At 37.8% G+C, this 21,868-nt stretch overlaps 1 long non-coding RNA gene across 1 annotated transcript; it reads left to right on the top strand.

The window, feature by feature from the left end:
* The first annotated feature begins 8,331 nt into the window (after positions 1 to 8,331).
* Positions 8,332 to 9,810, top strand: LOC135418609 (uncharacterized). Its single transcript, XR_010432581.1, has 2 exons — positions 8,332 to 8,666; positions 9,123 to 9,810. It is a non-coding gene; the product is annotated as an uncharacterized LOC135418609 (long non-coding RNA).
* Positions 9,811 to 21,868: the final 12,058 nt, after the last annotated feature.

The following is a 21,868-nucleotide window of genomic DNA, read 5'->3' on the forward strand; positions in this document are numbered from 1 at the left end:
CTCATGGCCAAAGTGGTAATTGGTGGCTGTCTTGGTCACGGTGACCATGTAGCGGATGAGTCTGGAATTACTGGCAATACAGGAAAAACTGTCCCTCCCTATGGTTTTTTTCCTTCCAGTTCCAGAAGGCTAATTCACTGCTGTGATATACCTGAAGAATGTACTGGAAGCCAGTCCCAATCATCATATCGAGCCAAATCACTGAATATTTTTTCCAGTCAGGAACTGTGGCTAGTAATGACCTGCATGTATTCATTCCATACAGTGATTTGTATAAATAAAGAGTGGTGATTTTAAGAATTGGAGAAAAAAATAATTTCTATTTGTACAGAAGAGTTTCATGCAGGGGTTTATATGCTGTCTCACTTGGAAGGGGTAAGTGTGAAAATCTTTCAGTGCTTAGCAGTAACTGTTAGTTTTGTCAAAAACTGAGCAGGAAATAGCATTTCATCTGCCAAAGTAATATTAATACTTAAAGAGTAGAGGGCGGATCATAATGGGGGAGTGAGAGCATTGGTGCCACCTCAAGAATCAGCTGGTATTTCAAAATACATAATCCAAGAAAAAGCATGGATATAACAGCTAATATTCCTCTAATGCAAGAATCTCTCCTGCAGAGGCTAAGAACATTGCCCAGTCTCTGACAGTGTTAGAAAATAAGCTTGTTATCTGGACAACAAAAAAAGAAAGAGAGATGATTTGGAATTGATCATAGTATAAGTACATTAAGCGTGCTTTTCTTTCAATTCCACTACAGTCTTTAGAAACCCTTTCTAGGTTTGTTGACTACTTTGGAGTCAGTAATTTTCTCCAGAACATCATAATGGTAAGTGGATACCTTTCCATACATCCAGAAAGGCGAATTGTAGAACTGGTAATACAGGAGTGAGAGGCAACTTATTTTTTTAACTCTGGGCATCTTTGCCTATGAAAACTCTGTGCTTTATTGGAATAGAGTTGGGAGAGTACTTGAACAGGAGAGTTTAGAATAGCACAATGAAAGAGTCTCAAAAAGATAGGAAAATGTTAGCATATATCTTCTTGTACAGCAACAAAGTTCTGTCACTGTCTCAAATCTCAAGCAGTATGCCATTTCTGATTGTATATATTATGGTTACTTCACACAATAAAAAGCTGCATGCCTGTCTTTGCTCGTATTCATTCCATGGATTCTTTTTGCATGCCCAAACCAGCACTCCAGAGCATCATGAACATTTTTCTCTCTCTGTGGCCTAATTAATTTTTCGTTCTCTTCTGCCTAGTTACACAGCCTCAGCAGGGCTGAACAGTTTGTGCCTTTCCTGGGACATAACAGAATATGTTTGAAGTTCCTTAGGCAAGCAGGAAATTAAACCTGGATCTCCTACTGCCTGGCCAAGTCTCTGACCGAAACACTATTAAAAAAAGAAAAAAGGAAGGGAAAACTTTCCTTGTCATATTTGAAGAAGGATGAGCCCAGGTGTGTTCTTTGTAATAAATTAAAATTGTAGACAACATCTAGGCCATGTATCCCACATGGCAGATACATGCCCGTGGTGTCTAGTGGGGCTAGTGAGGCATGAGAGATGAAATCCTAATAAATCCTCAGAATTTCTGTATCAAGTACAGATAGCAGAACAATGATTACTTAGGGAATGTTCAGGTATCAGCTGGCTAACACTTCTTGTGAAATCCATGCTGAGACATCTATCTCTAGGTTAACACATGATTCAGGTTTCCATCCGGGATATTGGTACCTAAGACTCAGATGTTTCTGTGTCCCTGGGTTTCACTTTTACAAGATTTCTCTCCTAACTAGATAGGAAAAAAAAAAGAAAAAAGAAGCAAAAGAACCTCACCACAACAGTACTTCCCCACTACACTGACATGCCATCATTTTAAATGCATTCAAAAATTTTAGAAATGCTTGAATATGTAGTGGGAAGAGAAAAATAACTGCATATGAGACACAGGTATTATTTATTTAGTGAAAGAAAGGGACTTTTATCAAAGGACTTGTGTATGTTGCAGATGAATAAATTTGCAGGCTAATTCCCACAAAAACATTTGTGTTTTCTTACTACTGCTTTCAGAAGAATGGTTCTGTTCATAAGATTTGTAAGCACTAAGCACATCATGCTGGAATATAAGATCAATTTCATGCCATACTTGAACTCAGATACACCCTGAATTTGTAATTTAGTCATGGTTAATTTAATGAAATTAAATATAATTAGAATGCTTCTGTAACTAAGACTTTGCTATTATGAACACTGGCATTTTTCTATGTTTCTGTGAACAGCTTTCTACGAGAATTATTAATCTTAGTAGTAGAGATACATTATTAGTAAAATACTGACTTATTGGACAATAAATCTGACAAAATGAGCTGTCGACACATAAGAAAAAGATGTCATTAGCCACAAATATAACACTTAAAGGAAGACAGCATAGTGATAAAAATATAGTCAAATGCTGTGTAATTAAGTAATGTAATCAGTAATTTTAGCAGATGGCTGCTCTAAATGGGAGACAGAGTATATTGAGAAGAGAAAGGGAAACAGAGGAGTGGGAAAAGATTGTTAGGTATAGAAATTAAGGCAAGTTAGCTTTGAAATGTTTCCCATTATCCTAGCACTGAAATTCCAGCCAAGTGTTCTGTAACTGAATAAAAACTGCCTAAATTAAATATTTGCTCTTGTTTTCATATGTATTAGCTCCTTTTAGATGAGAATCTTTGAATGCCATGGCAGTGACTTAATTAACTAATATTTGAGAAAGTATCATTGACCTCTAACACCTAGAATAAGAATTATCCTGTTACATTCTAGTAACTGTATGCTGCTAAGTAGTAAATTTCCTTCAAATTAAGATACATTACCCTTGCTTCTCCTGCAGAAGGATATAAATTCTCCACGTTCTGTAACTATTTTCTGTCTTTGCTAAAGATACCATTGGATAATTAAATTTAAACATGAGGTATTTCTCCACAAATATTTTTTCAATGACCACATCCTCCCTAGTTCCCACTGGATAGTTGAAGTCTTATTTTGTTATTTGGGTTATTAAAAACATAAATATTTACATTGTATTTACCTGTTCAACATTTTAAAGTATCTTACTTTCAATTCCAAAAAGACAGCATCTGATAAACCTCTGGCTTTCTTGCAGCAATGTCCATTCCAGCCTAAACGTGCTGTTAAGTCTGAATAAAAAGAAACACTTTATAAAACTCTCCACAGATATTAATTGAAAGTATCTTGCCACCTATTTGGCACCAAGTGAAACCACCTATTTGGGCTATTTCAAAACAAAAGAATTTGTAAGGGAGTTCTAAATTCTCAGTGTTCCAATAACCCATTTTATATCAGAAACTTCAAATTTTGTATCAGGACACAGGAAAGAAATATCTCGTTTGGTAGCAAAATAACAGTATGATTGTACTGTGGGTACATTCCTTGCTTTCACAGGGAAAAAGCACTATCACTGTCTTTCGCATGAGTTAGGTACCCAATATCCTTGGTTTAGGGAAGATCAGTAAAACACTGAATTGTAGTGTTATTTTTAATATATACTTGTTGGGTACACAGGAATGAAAGAAAAATGTACACTACAGAGAAATTTCTTTCCTATGATTGATAAATAAGTTTTAGGAGAAGAGAATTTTGATAGGAAACATTATTTATCTAAATATACTTTAGCTCAGCAGAAGTTCCAAAAAATGAGGGCATACTTTTTGATGGAGCATGGCAGAACATAGATGAAGATAACATAGATATTAGTCGGCCAGACCCGCTCATTTAGCTTTTTTAAAATCTCTGAGGAATATCACAACTGTTATATCCTTGAAAATTTTGAGTCTCTTTCACTGTGCCAAAGCCTCGTCTATCAGTGCAAGTACACTGGAAGTATATTGGACTACATGAACCTGCTTTTACTTTAACAGTTGTGCTGGTATGTAACACTTTCAGTCTCTCAGTAAATAGTTTATCTTAAGATGACAGGATATTGAAAAAGTTTTTTATCCCCAATTTACATTTCATCAGCTTTGTTCTTTGGTTTTTTTCCCTAAGCACCTTACTCTTTCCACAAAGCAAATATCGATCTCAGAAACTTATGTCTAATGGTTTTGGGGAGCTCTAAGAGGCAAAAAACTGAGAAGGCAAAGATGTTGAAAAGAAGGACAGACTGACTAATAAACAGTTAAAATTTCTTTAGAAGAACTTCCATCCAGACTTCTTGTGGTAGCTTGACCCTGGCTGGACACCAAGTGCCCACCAAAGCCATTCTATCACTCCCCTCCTCACCTGGACAGGGGAAACAAAATATAACAAAAGGTTCGTGGAGTGAGATGAGGACTGGGAAAAATCACTCACCAATTGCCGTCAACTGCAAAACAGATTTGATTTAAGGAATAAGGTTAATTAATTACCAATCAAAACAGTAGGATAATGAGAAATAAAACTAAATCTTAGAGCACTTCTTTTTTCTCAGGCTTCACTTTATTCCTGCTCAGTATTTTCTCTTGCCTGGTGGTGAGGGGGCCAGGGAGTGGAAATTAGTCAGTTCATTACTTATTTTTTCCACCACTCCTTCCTCCTCAGGGGCTGAAGTCGTTCTTCTGCTCCAGTGTGGTACCCCTCCCACAGTTCATCAGGAACTGCTTCATCGTGGGTCTCTTTCACTGCGTGCAGTCCTTCGGGAACAGGCTGCTCCAGCATGGATCCCCCACAGGGTCACAAGTCCTGAAAGAAAATCTGCTCCAGAGTGGGCTTCTCTCTCCGAGGGTCTACAGGTCCTGCCAGGACTTAGGGGAAGCTTCTGATGACTTTTTGTAGAAGCCACCCCTGTAGCTCCCCTGCTAACAAAACCTTGCCACACAAATCCAACACACTTCTTCACCACTGTTTTCTGTTATTGCCTCATGAAAGCCCCACACTTGTTATGCCACTACCAAAACAGGCCTTTTGGAATGCATTATTTAGTTCAGAAGAGATTTACTATTACTAACAGCTCAATAGCTTCATTGGCCTCACATTGAAAAAAAAGCAGATCTTGTCAACCAAAAAAAAAAAAAGTTAATGAAAAATGGAGATATATATGTATAAAAATTCAAACTACTGAACAGGTCCTCTATATTTGTATGGTTAAAAAAATGAAGTAGAATCATAGTTTCTATAGAACACTACTATTGTCAGACCATACATTTATTAAAGTGACTCTTAAAACAAATTATTACATAGTGTAGGTAAACTAGCAAAGATATTTTCAAAGTTTCCAACAGAGAGGATTAATATCACCTGTTACATATTTTGGAGGATGCATGATCATCAGAAGTGTAAGACAGACCTAGGCAAATATCATTTGAAACTAAGTAAAGTTAAGGAAAATATCCCATCAATAAAAATGGTATTTGGATATGGCCTAGCAATTCTTGGAATTTTAAAAAGGAGAATTCTCGAGAGCTCTCCCCACGCTCCAATACCACTGGAAAATACCATTTTTAATTTTAAAATTGCATCTTAGAATCTGGCCTTTGCTTCGTCACTAATATTGACACATGCTTACTTCACATCGATTACCCATATCTGCTATATTGTCACTTCCACACAGAACTTTTCCATTTCATCACAGAACATACTGTTTCAGTGTCCAGAGAAGCACAACAATTAGAGAAAAACTTATTCTAACCTCTCCCCAGTCTCAATTTCCCTTATTTTCACAGCAGGGAATGCTGTCAAAATTGCTCCTAGGAGGTGGCTGTCATTATGGGCGGCCAGGGCAGCCCCCACAACTGCTATTAGTCTCCTCAGTACTAAAGTTCACTCTATCTCCCTTCTCCAACAAACCCTGCACTAACGAGATATCCACTCTGGACTGCAGCTGCCCGAGGAGCTCTAGCTCCTCCCTGAAAATGCATGCCCCTTTCTCTGACTGGATACAGTCTGTGGCACCTAGAAGGATATCTCCAGCAGTACTGCCACTGCCTCAGGACTGGCTGGAACCAGTTTCCACTGGTTTAGGGAGATTTGATGTACATACCTGCCCCCCACTGCTCAACAAAATTTTAGTCCCCACCTGCGACATCCCTCCTTTACAAATCCATCCCTTCACTGATGCAAAATAGGTTTTTAAGGCTACAGTGCTTATAACAGTCTGAACATATACTGATTACAGGGCCCCGCTACAACTCCTGAATGTGTGACCAAAATAAAGGCAGAAGATGACCTTCTTTTACCTCCTTTTAGCAACATATAAAAAATATAAAGAGGATTTTTTCATCCAGGGAACATATAGTGTAAATGTATTGTAAGAAGGTTTTTCACATCTCTCACACCGATATGTTGATGTAAAAATTATGGTGAAATTTTATTACCACTTAATATGTGCCAGCACAATCAGCAGCATACTCAAGCAGGCCTTGTCTTAGAGATGCTCACAATTCAATACTATATTCAAATTCTGCATTGCAATTAAGCAATTGCAAACAAGCTTGTTTCTTGGCAAGTTGGGCAACCAGGACAGTGCAGGGCTCTACCTCAGCATTACAGGGCAGCTGTGTGGGATGTAGGAGTGGGAAAGGTGAAAGGGAAAGGAGAATAAAACATTAAACATAAAATATCACTTCCTTCAGGCAGGCCTGAAGCACAGAAATATAAATATGTGTTCCAGCTTGGACATAAAAGGTAAATAAAAGAAATCTGTTGGAGACAAGTAAATGCAACTTCAACGAGAGGATGAAGTTAAAAATAAGATGAATAGATCTTGTTATTTCCATCTACACCTGGCTACCAGATCTCTGTTAGTAAGATGCATGAGAAGTTTTATATGATGAATGTAAAATGTCTTTATGTATTTTAAAAATGAATATAAGAATTTCTGTAATGGGCAGTAAAATAAACATAGGATAATGAGATAGCTAGTCTGATGACAGAACATGAACTGACTACCCATAAAGTAAAAATTAGTGATGGCTAAGAAGAAAGCAATAATGACTTGTTACATTCACATAAATCTGCACTTAGCTTCATTTGGTAGTGGAAGCAGCCAAGTAGAACTGGATATTAAACTTATATCAAACAGCTGAGAGCAATCTGTGTGAGTTATTCAAGAACAATCTGCTATAAGCAAATGCTGTGCTTACATAAATGACATTGAAACTAATTCTGGTTTTCTAGAAGATAAGAGGGGGAGGGAAAAAAAATCACATTTTCTTACTGTCCTGATTTTTTGGGATGGGAAATATTGCCTAGCTCTTGCAGGTGAAAAATTCTTTTAATGTTCTCCGCAGAACACAAGAATACGCAATATCTATCCAATTTTCCAGTAAGGCTGGAACTTCTACTACAGCTTCTGGCTGTTGCATGGGAATATTTCCTTGAGACCTACAGCTTCACTGTGGCAGCTGCATGCCAGCAAGCACGTTAATGACCTATCTCCCCAGACTGTACTGTAGCAATACTATGGGAAGGTAAGAGAACAGACTGAAAACAAGCAATTCTTCCAGGTAAACCTCTTCTCTGACTAGGTAAATTCAAGTTCTACTAAAATATACCACACATAACACTTTAAGATGAACCCCTAAACTTAGAAAAAAATTTTTGTGTTCATTCTGCCCCCCGCCTTTCTTAGATTAGAAAGAATCATAGCTCAGATCGAGAACTAGACAGAAAACATTTTGAAGCATCCAGCCAAATTAAGTTCAAGGAAAAAATAAACTAGCAAAGGCATGCGTCAGAGATGAAAGCTGCACTGCATTGCTCTATTCTAGGCAACGAGTTTGTATTGACTGAGTTCAAGATGAGGATATTCTGATCTCTGAGCTTATAAAATAAAACACCCATGGAAGTAACTTTCTGTCTTTCCTGCCAAGGCCTATTACTCTGATCACAGTGAATTTACAAACAGAGAAAAAGAAGGTAATGCATCTTAGACTGACACTAAGTTCTCCAGGCTAAGAGAGACAGATTATTTTAAAAGACACATTGAAAGCTGGTTGGCCTTGCTGCTTTGTTTTGACTTCCAGAATGGAACGAACATTTTCCCGATGGTGGGCTTTTAAGGTGTAAGCATACTGAGTGGATTTTAATAGCAGGTAAATGGACCAAATAAAATGAAATTTAAGAGCTCAAGTTAATGAAACACTAAAAAGAGTAAAATTTTAGATGCCATGGCTTTCTGAAACTGTCTTGGATCTGCAGCAAGCACCTTGTTTCACAAATAACTTCTGTACAGGGCGCAGGTGCCCGGCGGTGGCGGCAGCACTGGGGGCTGTGCCGGGGTGTCCCTGTGTGGGGTGGCCGGGGCTGCCCCACCCGGACCCCGCCGGTTCCAGCGGCACCAGCGCAGGGCAGGGCTGAGCCCCTCAGCCACGGGCGGGCGGGAGAGAGCCCCGGGGAAAGCCTGGGCAAGGGAGGGCAAAACGCTGCCAGGGCTGAGGGAGGGAAACCAGGTGAGAAACAGCCTTGCGAGCCCCGAGGGCAGAGTGGGAGGAGGAGAGACGCCGGCAGGGATGGCCCTGCGGCTCGGGAGAGACCCCGATGGAGCAGGTGGACACGCCCTGAGGGAAGCTGCAGCCCATAGAGAGCTCACACTTGGGCAAGCTTATTCTGAAGGACTGCAGTCTCTTGGAAGGCCCCAGGCTGGAGCTGGGGAAGAACGTGGAGAAAAGAAGGAGGAGAAAGGAGGTATTATGGACTGACTGCAGCCCCTTGTTCCCCATTTCCCTGCACTCCTCAGGGGGAAGAGGTAGAGGAACCAGGAATGTTAGAATCAAGTGGAGCCTGAGAAGAAGGGGGATGTAGGGGGAATGTGTTGTTTTCATATTTGTCTTTTTTTTTTTCACCGTCCAAATCTGGTTTTAACTGGCAATAAATTAAAATTAGTTTCCTTGAGCTGAGTTCATTTTGCCTGTGATGGTAACTGGGAAGGGATCTCCCCGTCTTCTATCTCAACACATGAGCTTTTTTTCCTTTATTTTCCCCTCCTGTGCTGTTGAGGAAAGGGAGTGAGCGCATCGGGGTGAGCATCTGGCAGCTGGCTAAGATGGTCTTCAACTGGGTATTTATGTAAACTGAAATTTCATTACAAGTGCTAATCTTTTTTAAGATTCTTAGGTCATCTTCACATTTCTGATTTATCAGTGAACACCCTTCAAGATCTAACCATGAGAACATCAAAAGAGTAAAAGTTTAGAGGAGACGAGAATGGATGAAGAAATGCATCTAGAGTTGAGAAATAAAACTCAAGACAACACTCCTTTAAGGAACAAAATTGACTTACATGTGCACCTTTTAAAAGAGTTTGTTGGAAATTTTACTGCATTTCTTTCTGTTGAATTTTGGGAAAAATCTGTTGGAGCAGTTCAGGCAAGCTTGCATAAACAAATGCAAAAATCTTTTCTGAAAAGAATAACAGCAATTAACTTTGTTAGCACTTGACATACAAAAGAAAACTAGCCTGAGGTACCTAGTCTGTTCTAGACCAGCAACATGAAGGTGGCTTTCTTAACACCCTTAGGAGAATACCAGACCCTTTATCTTATCTCTTGTCAGTCAAATGTCATGTAGCTTGTCATAACCATTAACTCCTTAAATATGCTGAAAAAAACATTTATTTCCTGAACTCTGATCTTTGAGCTCAATTTTCCTAAAAATTGTGTATTAAACAGATATATCTAACAAGAAAGCTCTCCCTTATCTTTCAGTAGTGTTTCGTTGCCTGTAATTCTGTAGAACTGAAGATTATAAGAATAAGATTCTTCTGTTGAAATTAATCAGCAATGTATAATATCTCTAAAAACACTTGAATAAAATGCTAAGATGTAGTGGCCTATGCTGTTTCCATGTGCATTTTTTTCTCTTGTCTTTTTTTTACATTGTTTACTTGGTTTTTTTTTTTTTTTCCCTCTTCTATTTCTTTTTTTACTAAACCTGTGCCCTTCTTAAATCCCTTCTTCTGAGTCTTTTTGCTGTTGCTGTCCAACATAAGCAAGTTTATCCTACAGCTCATTCTTCTATTTTTTTGGCCTATAATTCACTGAATGAATTCTAAAATGCTTGGTAGTGAGCACAGGTATTTTTCTCACAATATTAGTAACAGGATTTGATCTTTTTGTGATGTCGCATTTGCTTCACAACAGTACTATGGGAAAAAGGAGGAAGATATTTTAATTGGTGGAGGCAAAGCATCGGACCTCATTAATTTAATTAATTTTCTTGTTTTGTTTCCATTATTGCAGTACAAATATTGCACATGGAAGTCTTTATTTGCACAGAAATGAATTCCAGGCACTTTGTCACAGTAAGAATAGTAAACGAAATTATCCAATGCACAAGAAAGCTGGTATAGAATCCTTACTAATCTCTCAAGTTAAGAGGAGATATTTTTTCTCCCATATATTGAAACATGGGATGTGACCTTTAAAAGCATTGACAGATTCTTTAGAAGGGGAAAATAGTGGGTGTAACGTGTAAAGTTTGTTTTGCTGATAGAATTGCTTTTTGTATTGTGTAATCTGTCTCAATAATGTTAAAATCGTTGAAAGAAATCAGTGTGACAATTGTGCTGGAAAATGATGTTCTGTCAGCATTTGTCACCATGTAACACAAAGGAAAAAAAAACTTCAAAATATTCTAACTGGCATGGGTATTTTTTAAATTCTTGTGTCATTCTAATTAAACTAATAATTAGTTTTAATATAAAATGCATCTGCTGAACAATATTTTGGCATTGCTGAAAATAAATATTTATATTTTTTCCTTAAAAAAATACTTTTGAATTTTATAACTCTATTAAATTTAAACACACTTTAGATTCAATTTTTGTTTCTTTCCTTTCACCAGTTAAACTTAGGAAAAACCCAGTGAGATAGCTGCCTGCTCTTGCTTTGCATTGGTCAGTCTAAAGAAATTTTCAAGAGCAATAAATTTTATATCCTGGGCCTACAAGTTCTCAACTTGAATAGTGTCACACAAAAGCCAGGTAACTGAAGAGAGGACAGAGATAAGTTGTCCAGCAAGATTAAATATTGGTTTCTGTTTAGAGCAGACAACCAACATGTAATGTAAGTCTTTCCATTGTATGAAATGATTACAAATTACAATAACAGATATTTGCAGCAAAGTAGATTTAGTTTATCTATTAACAGCATTACAAGACTGGCAAACATAAGAAGGTGTCACCTACAAACAAGTTGCCAGAGGTTTATAACCTGGTAAGTCAAAAATCCAGTTAAATACTCCTGACACTGCTTCAGCACAAGATGGTGAAATAAAAAACTTTCAAATTCTGTCTATGTTACTGTAGAAAAAATATTTTTGTATGTGGGAAACCCTTCTACTTTCATCTTTCCACTCTCTGGGGTACCCGAGGTCTGAAGCTGCTACCATCACTCCTATTGTTTGCTGCCAACAAGAGCAAAAGAAATCAGCTCAGCTGATTAGAGCACAGTGCTAATAATGCCAAGGTTGTGGGCTTGATCCCTATAGGGTCCATTCAGTTAAGACTTGGACTTAATGATCCTTGTGTGTTCCTTCCTATGCAGAATATTCTGTGATATTGTGCGATGTTTGCCTATTAACAGAACACTTGAAGGGAACTCTGCAAGTATCCATCTCAGTGAATGCTTTCATTATTTCTTTTATAGGTAGAGGTTTTTAATTTAATTCCTAGTTTGTAATTAACAATTCATCTTCCTGAGATGTTGGTTGTTATAATCAGAACTAGAAGTTCTGCTCTTTTGCACTTCTCTATTAATTCTTCATTCTCTGTTTCAAGAAACAAGTTGAAAAGATCTGTGAGCCTGTGTTAGTGCTTCTGAAGTTCAGTTGAAGTGAGTATGCTGCTAGCTCAATTCACTAAGTTTTTATGATCTTGCTTTCACCTAATTTCATAAAAGGAGAAAAGCGTACAATTTTCTGTCTTAGCTGGATGCAAAGTTGGCTATTGATCTGTCACTTGTTTAGGCAGTTTAGAAATGTAAAGTCTAGTGATAGATGCACTAGTACATACATTTGTTTCACCTTCTTACAAGTTTCACTAACTTTCACTGTGAAAGGGAATTTTAATTCCTTTCTCATCAGTCTGCCCTGTTTCACTGGGGATATAACTAGAGCTAAAAAGTCTATTTCAATTCATATGAACTACTATATTACTTTTTTTAAAAAAAATGAGTCAGTTTTCATTTGCAATATGACCTTAAAATATTCTTCGAATCTTTCATCTGTATTTAAGAAAGCCTTGTCTGTTTCGTAATGGTTTCTGAAGAATTAGTGCATCTTTACCTGAAATTGTTTTATTTTTTCAATAAGTCATAGAATCATAGCATGACTTGGGGTGGAAGGGACTTTTAAATCATTTAGTTCCAACACCCTCACCATGGACAAGGACACCTTCCACTAGATCAGGTTGCTCAGAGCCCCATCCAACCTGGCCTGATTTATATATTCATAAATTATATTTAAGTATATTTTTACATTTTATATATTTAAATTATATTATATATAGTTATAAAATATATATTTATGTATTTATATTTATAAATACTCATTTAATTCCAATAAATACAAAGGCATGAATCTGAAGAGATAAGTGACTTGCAAGGTTAACATCTACAGTTATCTTTGATATTGTAAGTTACAATGGTGTGTTAAATCATACTTTAAAAAAATCAATAATTACCTTAAAATCACTTAAACTAATAAAATGATCTCCAGTGGTGGAAGGTTCACATCACCATGTCATGAAAACTACATTTATTCAAGGGTTATCTGTATGTGTGGTCAGCTGATCTCAGCTGGCAGGTAAGCTCCCACTCAATTGTTTGCTCATACTCTCTCTGCAAGATGGGGGAGAGAATGGAAAGGATAAAAGCAATAAAAAAACTCATTGGCCATGATAAAAACAGTTTCATATTTGAAGGAAAAAGAAAGATAAGTGGAGCTAGGACAGTCACCACCAGAAGTCAAACGCCTAGCTCATACACAAACAATGGCTTCTTTGGAAAAACTCACACCTTGGTTTTCTTGCTGAGTGTGATGTTGTATGGTATGGCATATCTCTTTGGTTACTTTGGGTCACTCTCCTGGTTTTACTCTGTCCCAAAAATTTTGCCTACCACCAGCAAGAGTGGGAAACACAGGCAACCCTGATGCTGTGCAAGCACTCTTCAGCAATATCTAAAACATCAGTGTGTTATCAAGCACGTTTTGGTCACCTGTTTAAAACTCAACATCATGTGGGTTGCTACAAAGAAAATAACTTCGTCCTAACCAGATTCAATAGAGAATGACTGATCTTCACTAAACAGTAACATTGAAAACTTATGCTGCTAAATCTGTCTCCTAGCCTTGTAAAATATTGCGCAAGATTTTTAAAGTTATCATTTCAAGAGATAACAGGCTATTTCACACTGCTCTTAATTTCCTTTTTTTTTTCCATGGACATTACTGTTAGACCCCTTTCCAGAAACTCCAAGCTTTATTATTTATTAGACTTTAATTTTAGACTGCAAGAGATTTCACCCACACAAACTCTTGTGAAGTCTTTGATCCTCTGATACCTTGAGTTCATGTCCAGGAAAAATATCCATACATTTTTCTCTTAGAGATTTCTTTTAATTTGGTGAGAAAATAGGTATTTTTGGCAAAAAGTGTTTTACAGAAATAACATGGGAACCAAAGAAAAGCATTTCACTATAACGCCCAATACAAAGAACTTGCATTTAATAGAAAGTTACTAGGCAAACACCAATCCAAACTTAAGTGAAATACCCAAAATATATTAAATACAGACACTTAATGTTTAGGTTGCCCACAAGAGTAAAGGAAGAGAGATTAAGAGAGGAAAGGATAAAGAGAGAAAGAGAGAAAAAATATAGTTACCACTAAGAAAGTCAAATCTTGGCAACTTCGAGGAGAGGTCGAGGTAAGATGAAGACCTCGTGTGTGTCTGTTTATAGACTTTGGCTTCTCCCCCTAGGCGGGACTTTTGGTTCACTGACCGCTCACTGTCCCTCTGGGCAAAGGGAGGGGCGCAGCCGTGTTGCCTACGGGCCTTACGTGTGCCTACTGCCATGAGCCGGCAGATCATGTGTCTGCAGGCATAGCCTAGCCCTTCTCCCCCACCCCCCCCCCACATAATCCCACAAGGTGGTTCTGACCCAATAATTAATGATCTGGTGTCTAACAACTACCTTTATTCAAATAAATCTGTACCATGTGGGTTGACATAAACTGATTAGGAGTAATGTTGGAATAAAAGCTCACTTTGAAAATATGTAGTCAAGTGTTCTGGTTGAAATTTAGTGAGAAAGATGTACCAAGTAAGAGAGAGTTATGCATTTTGATAACAAATACAATAGATTGGAAAAGATAGAGCTGTAAGTGCTACAATCTAGATAATCTACCTGTGTCTTACTTTCCATTAGCAATATATCCTTCTTTTTAAAAATAGCAAGAAAAAATGTTCCAAAACATGAACTGTAGAAAAAAGACGATTTTGTGAAAGTTTTGATGTTAGTAGAATTCAACTGCTTTTCAACCACATAGAAATTTCTAATCCAGACTAGAAATATACATACTATAATAATATATTATTATTTTAGCATTATGCATCCCTCAGTGACTTTTATCTGCCCTTACTTGTTTATCCTTTCATCCCTACTTTCAATTTTCAGGATTTCTTGGATAACCTGGACCCCTTTGCTAGTGTAACAAACACAAATTGTAATGCTTCAAATCACCTGGTATCATAAGTTTTCTTTTAAGGAAAACAGATAATTAGAACCACTTTTAAAGACCTCAAGATAGAGAAACACAACATACACCTTTAATAAAAGATTTTCCAAAAGTAAATTGGTCTCTTACTTGAAAAAGGTTTAGAATATTTGTAGAAAGAATTTTAATAAAAGCCTTTATAGGATGTTAATCTGAGGCAGACATCTTTGAGAGGAAGTACAGAAGGTCTTCTTTGTGAATGTGTTTTTGCCCTTTGATAAGTGGTCCCTAGCAATATTACTTTTTGATCATGAATCAAGTGAATTTTTAGTCTGAAAGCAAATGCCTTATAAATTATCTTGGGAGATATGATTATACCTGTACCAAATTGTTGCCATGTTCTTGAAAATGACAGCTGTGTGACTTTTCTATTTTTATATGAATGTAGTCTCTTAATTTATGACCTGCCACCTGCACTGTATTTATAACAAACTAGGGAATTCGATGTGCTGTACAAAGCACAAAGCATATTAGCTAGTGCTATTACTACACATTTAAAAGCACAGAGTCTACAGGAAGTAAAAGCAAAAAAAGGGGGATTATAAAAGCTCCATTATCAACTGTGTTCACATCAAGGTAATAAACATGGGTTTCACTCAAAGCAGTTATTTTTCCTGACATGTTGCTGTTCCATTACGAAAAAAAAAAAGAAAAGTATTGGAAAATCTTTAGTAAGATTGTTCATCTTGATTACTAAAGAAATGATACAAAATATAGATACATCACTGGTTTTTTTTCCTTGCGTGAAAATAGCTGTTTTATTTCACTGAGGGCACAGATAGAACAGTTAAATACTATTGCACATTGATCAGTTTTACCCTCTCACAGGTCCCAACTACTGTATGATCTCAGGGAAGTGAATTAAATTCTTGTGCTTTAGATGTAGGGAGTTTTATTATGTTCTGATTTAGTTCCATGAATTAAATTAAAATGAAACCCAAAGTAGGCCCTTGTTTTTCAGCAAGAAGATGTTGTAATAGAAGGAAGCAGCAGTAAAATTAATTTTCTGCATCACAGCAATTTCACATAAGTTCTGACCAGCACTGTGGGGTGTTTTGTGTATATTTAATGCAGAAAAAGTAGTCAAGGCACTGACTGATCTCTTAAGGCCCAAACCTGTCAGAGTCACATAATGCCTCTGCTGACAGACCCTCTGACCATTGCTCCAGAGGCTTCAATGAACATCAGACCTGGGATTCTGATCTCAGCTTGAGCTGTGCTGTAGAGCTATAACTGGCCCTGTTTCCTGGAGGCAGCTCAGATCTGTGTTAGAGGCAGCCTGATCTCCAGCTTTGTCTTCCAGGTGAACTTTGACCCTACACTGCATGTCTATCTCAATCTCATCATCTCCTGATCCTCATTTTCTAATTTATCTTCCTATATTTACCTCAGACTTGAGGCACGAGTTCACCCTGTCTGGGTGTACAACCTAATGAATCCCATCCCCAGCCTGGTCCTCCCTGGGTGCTGTAGGACTGTGCTTGGTTGTTTGGGGTACTGCCCAACCTGCACTGGGATCACCCCTGGCTTCTGGCTTGTCCTCCCTCACGGGGTTGTTCCTGCTGCTCCGAAGAGTGAACTCTGGCAGCAGTTGGAAGGCTAGACGTGAGCTGAAACCAAGCTTCTGGAGCAAGTGGAAGTCATGACCAGATCCCCTACTCCCAGATGTTGGTGCACTGTCTTGTGGGGTGTGCAGTCACTGGCCATGAACACCTTTGTCAATTAAATGAGGTCGAGGTGCCTGGGACAATCAGAATGACACACGTTGCAGAACAGAGAAACATAAAAGTCATGTGGCACACTGCCCTGCGCAACAGCAAGTCCCAGTCAGCTGTGGGTTGGATCTGTGAGAGGGCAGGAACATGATCTCTCAGTGGTCAGGGCTGCCCTCCTTGACTGCTTCTTCTGAGAACTGAGTTTTGTATATGTGCTTTGAGCTTAAGTTACTGTTTATCTGTAAACACTGACCTGATGTGTAGGGGAGTTTGAATGTTAGTTAAAATTGGCTGATCTACAGAGGGTCTCTGATGCTAGCTTTGTAAAATGACCCTATATATGGACTCTAGGTTAGAAGAAAATTTCAATTATAATAACTGCTTTGTTGTGTTGTTCTGCCAAGGGTCCCTAAACCATCCGCCTGTCTCCATAGTGTTGAGTGACAGCAGTGTGTTTGTGAGTAAAGGTGCCAAAAGAGATTGGTAATGTACTTGAATATAAATGTTGGAACTGCTAATGCACGATGAAGGACTAATTTGAATGCTCTAGTCTTTCAGGTAGTTAAAGTTCAGAGTTCAACTTCTTGGTTTCAGAGCAGCAGCATTGTAAACACTACTCTTATTACTAGACAAAATTATAAAATAGCATTCTACACACTGTTTTTTCAACCCCCATCATGTCCTAATTTGAAGACTTTGATTTAAAATGTCCTTCTACAACTTTTAGACCTTAAAAAAAAGGCAGGAATATTATTCTTATTATGGCTTCTCAAGAACTCTGAGCAACTTTTTCCCTGTAGAATCACAACTTAATATGTCAACCTAGTGATAAGCTAAGTACCCTGTAAATCACTGATCTGTCATTTTGTTGTATTTTCAGTTTAACAACTTGACTGATTATATCATGAAGAACTTTTCTTTCAAATTTAGAATAAGACAAAATACTTTTTGCGTAGGTAATTGCGACACTTGAAGTTAAAAACTAGGACAATTTGTTATTTTTTGTGTTTAGTATTCATTGGTTATTTGTGTTATGATTTTGGGGTTTTTTTGCAGAATTAGGAACTTCCTATGCTTCTCAGAGAATGATTGTTTTCTTATGCTGAGGAATAGTGAATACTCTTGCAAAGATGAGGCCATCTCAGCATTGTCAGTTGACAATCTCAAGCGGTAGTCAGTATTAGCTTAAAGGAAATAAAGGAGATAACAAAGCTAAAATTTCCATATGTGATGATTTCACTCTAGGCCTTCCTGGAGACCAGCTTGTAATCAGGAAGGAACTAGGAAGGTGACCACGGAAGTATTCCATGCTAATCCTTTACGTAACTTGAGGTATAAATAAAACCAGCGGGAGGGACCTCGCTCTCTTCTTTTCCAGCGAGGTTCGAGAACGGTGGGTCCCTGTCTCGGTCTGGCTTATCTGGAGCTGAGGCCTACAGTGACTGCTGTTCTCTGCCACATGTGAGGGGAGAGTGCTGGGCCGTGTCCAGCCGTCCTGCTTCTCTCAAGGGAAGTGGTGAGATTTTGCCAGTTCTTCAGTTTGCTGGTTACCGGGTTTTTAGATTGTGTAGACTGGTTTTGTTTTTGTCCCTTTTCATCCTATTTTGTCCTTATCCCTTCTCCCTTTCCCTCTTCCCTTAGGAAGCTATTTAGAGTTTCTGTGGTTATAGGTATATAATAGTCTCACAATATATATCTGTTTTGTATGTAAAATATATATTTTTTTGCTATAGTTTCAGCTGCTTGGTTTGTTTTTTTTTCTTCCCTCTCTGGGAAGCAGGCCTCTGTTGTCAAGTTTCGGAGACTTGGCGGGAAGCCAGCCCTAAACTTGCACACCATAGAAAGTTCTGTCCCTATCTTTCAAATACAAATGGAGGTTTGCTTTTAAGTTTTGGAATTGTCTTCATCTTTCTTAGGCACAATTCACTGACAGAAGACCTTCAAATTAGCAACTGGCTTGAAGAAACACATCTGTTAACATTTTCTGAGGATTTACTTTCCACAGCACTCCAGTCCAAGCAAACGGTCAAAAGTTTACACTATTCTCAACATATGTAAGTTGTTGGATGCTTCTTAATTTTGTAATGAGTCAGTGAGGTCACTGCAGTGACTGATTCTGTGCTAGTAACAGAGCAGTTTACTTAAGGCGTGAGCCACTAAGTTAAATGAAGATGTGAAAAATGGCAAAAGTGCTGTAGGTAACTAAGGGGAGGTTAAGTAAGCGCACATCAGAACAGACATGCTTTACAGGCAAGAGAAGTTTCTTGCAGATTTGTATTCATAGGTTTCTTAGCTGTAACTCCACATCTCAATTCTGTACAAGCCAGAGAGCTTTCTGAACCTGAGCTAGAAAGAAGCTCAACTCTCATAGCACTTTCAAGTTTGAATACTGTACATCTAAGTTTGAAGCTAGCCAAGATCAAACAAAAAGAATATGGAGAAGAGAGTCTACCTGCCCATTCTGAATGTTAGGTTACTTAAAGTGGATTTTGATCCTATTCAATTTGTACTAGTGTCTGTAGAATTTGATCCATCCACCCCTTTAGGCTGCATGCTGACAACCTTCTTAAAGATATAATTCTTCCTTTACTATTTGAATCTCTTCCAAAGCCTATAATATCTCAGCCTTCATAAGTGTCTGAGCTCGCTGACCTCATCCTCTTCACTGCATGTTAGCTATCCTGCTGATTCAATTCACCTTCTGAAAGGTTTTGGTTTGTATTACTGCCAGCAAGCTACAGAATTTAAGTGACAAAGGGACTTTTGACACATTGACCTTTTTGTCTCTACTGTTCCCTATGTTGCTACTGTGCTTCAAGGTGCATTTCCTGCTTGTTTCAGAAATGCTTCTACTCTTACACTTGGTTCCGTAAATATTAAAAATTACATGCTGGTTGTACTCGTCTCTCATTTTTATGGAATCTCCGCATTCTGCTTCAGCTATACTAAATGTTCCTGGTATCTGTCCCCACTTCAGAATTTCTTTTTTGTGCTTGAGTGTGGTCAAAAAAGAGTGCAGACTAGCTTACTACCCTAGTATTTCTTTATTATACTTTACCTCAGTTTGCTATCACTTTTAGTAGAAAAAAACAACATTCTTCTTCAAGTGAGGTAAACTGCAGGTCTATTTGTTGCAACTATTTTTCATTCCTTTTACTTTGGAGGCTGCTATAATGCTCTCTTCCCAGAATCTCTTTTTATCTCCCTTTCTTCCACTGTCCCTGAATTTTCTTGTTTATTCACTTATGGCTGACCTGTTACTGAATGTACTAGCCTGAGCTATGCACTGGGAACCCAGAGGAACATGGTGTTATGTTGTAACTCTACAGCAATTTCCTTTTGACAACTCAAACTTCCCTATTTATCCATGTGCTCCTTTACTGGATGAGGCTGAAATAGTAGGTTTTCTCTATCACTTCTACCTCTTGCCATTTTCACACTATTTGAGCATTTAATTCAGGGTTCTAAAAGCATGTGTAATAAAACTGCTCAAGCACCACTGAAAAGCATCACTAATGACACTTGTGTGAATTAGCACCAGTAGCTACCACTAACCAGAAAGCCATAACAATTGCTCAGCTTTCAGCAATGAAAGCAGATACAGCTCTGCAAGAGAACTTTTACCTCAATAACATGCCTGACTTTTTGAAAATCCTTACAGTTTAAATAGATTTTGGAAGATGTTTGGAATATCACAAAATGCAGGGTATTTCAAATGAAAGGGAAAGTGGCCCAACAACTACTTATTGAACTTTTTTGGAGACCTTTCTCTTATTGGGATACTTTTATTTTTCCTAACCATGTCTGTGACAATTACTGAGAAGTACCTGTCAGAAGTAATTGCATGGCTTCTGATCTTACTAGGTGAGAGAAGCTTTTTTGTGCCATGACCTCACTGCTTGTCAGAATTTCTTGTTGACAGCAGCAGATTCCTTATGCCAAAGGCTACTTAGTAGTCAGTCTCGGAATGCTTCCTTCTTTGCTAGGCCGGCTCGCTTAGGCCTGGTCACTTTGGGCTCATCAGATATTACCTTTCAATTGGTCTTTAAAAGTGGGTTTTGTGTTTGCCGTGGTAAGGTTTTGATTAATAACTGGCTTCATTTTTCAGTATGATAGCGACAATTCAGTGATGAGATTTTTCAGAAAATCTTCTAAATTTTGAGTATTTTATAAGGTACTAAATAATCAGTTTGTTACATATTGTTATATATTTTTACTTCACGGTGTCCCTATCTTTCTTTAAGCCATCTCTGTTTCACTCTTTCAGTCATGTCTAAATTTCATCCTTGCATTTCAGATTTTTTTTTTGGTGGGAATCTGGGTGCAGTTTAGCTATAACCAATATTTTCTTTCCATAAAGATGCGATCTCTTAAGTGGCACCTCCATTGATCTGGACTGGAGGGAATTGAATTTGCTATTAAAAGTTGTATTTGTAGAAGCTAGAAAGTTTCACCAAGTTTTATTTTTTAGCTATGGATTTTATTCTTGCAAAAACTCACTGAAATGATCACTTTTCATTTGTGATTTCACTTTCAGCACAGCAAATTTCACACTCAAAGCATAAGGTTCTTGTTGTAACTTCTACCTCTCATCAAGTTTCAAGTACAATGATAATACCTGATAGACTGCTTGACCTACTGTACCCATCTAGAGGAATGGGTCAAAAGACATTTTTTTTCTAATTATGCAGAAAAGTTTCAAGACTTTCAAGCCTGCCTTATGTTGAAGGATGGGATTGGGAATTTTGAAGAATCTATCTTCAACAGTGCTGCCTTTGTAGGAGTAGGGTAACTGTTTGCTGACCAAGTTAATAACACATATTTGTTAACTACTCAATTTTGTCTGAGAGAGAAGCCTCAGATGCATCTCCTAGGACTCTTCCACCGAGACGTACAAACAAGATTCCTTCTTCCTCAGAGGGATCCTAGTGTGTTAGTATTATATTGAAGAGAGAGAATGAGTGCTGAAGTTGCTGTCTGCTGTAGTGTTCAATATAAATGGAATTAGCATCTAGATAGCATTTGCATCTCACTGTCGGTTTATTATGTGTTTATCCACTTTATCAGCTGCAGGGCCAAAATTATTTTTAAAACCACATAGATCGATGCTACTGCTCACATCTTTTGTTTTGTTTTAAAAATACGCTGAAACAAATTGGAACAGGATGGATAAGGTTAAAATTGCACAATAGAGATCATGTTACATTATGCAGTTAGGGGTTGAATATAGGAAATGTGCATGGAGAGGAACCAAAAATATGGTAAGGTTTTTCCTCATCACCTTTTCTTAGCAACCGACCATGTTACAGGTTTCCCTTCTTTTTCTTGGATATCTACATTTTTATTTGAGTTTAATGTAAAATTATAGTAGATGGCTATGAGGTGACTTACTGAATG

The sequence above is a fragment of the Pseudopipra pipra genome, chromosome 1 (assembly GCF_036250125.1).
Source record: "Pseudopipra pipra isolate bDixPip1 chromosome 1, bDixPip1.hap1, whole genome shotgun sequence".
Lineage (NCBI taxonomy): Eukaryota > Metazoa > Chordata > Aves > Passeriformes > Pipridae > Pseudopipra > Pseudopipra pipra.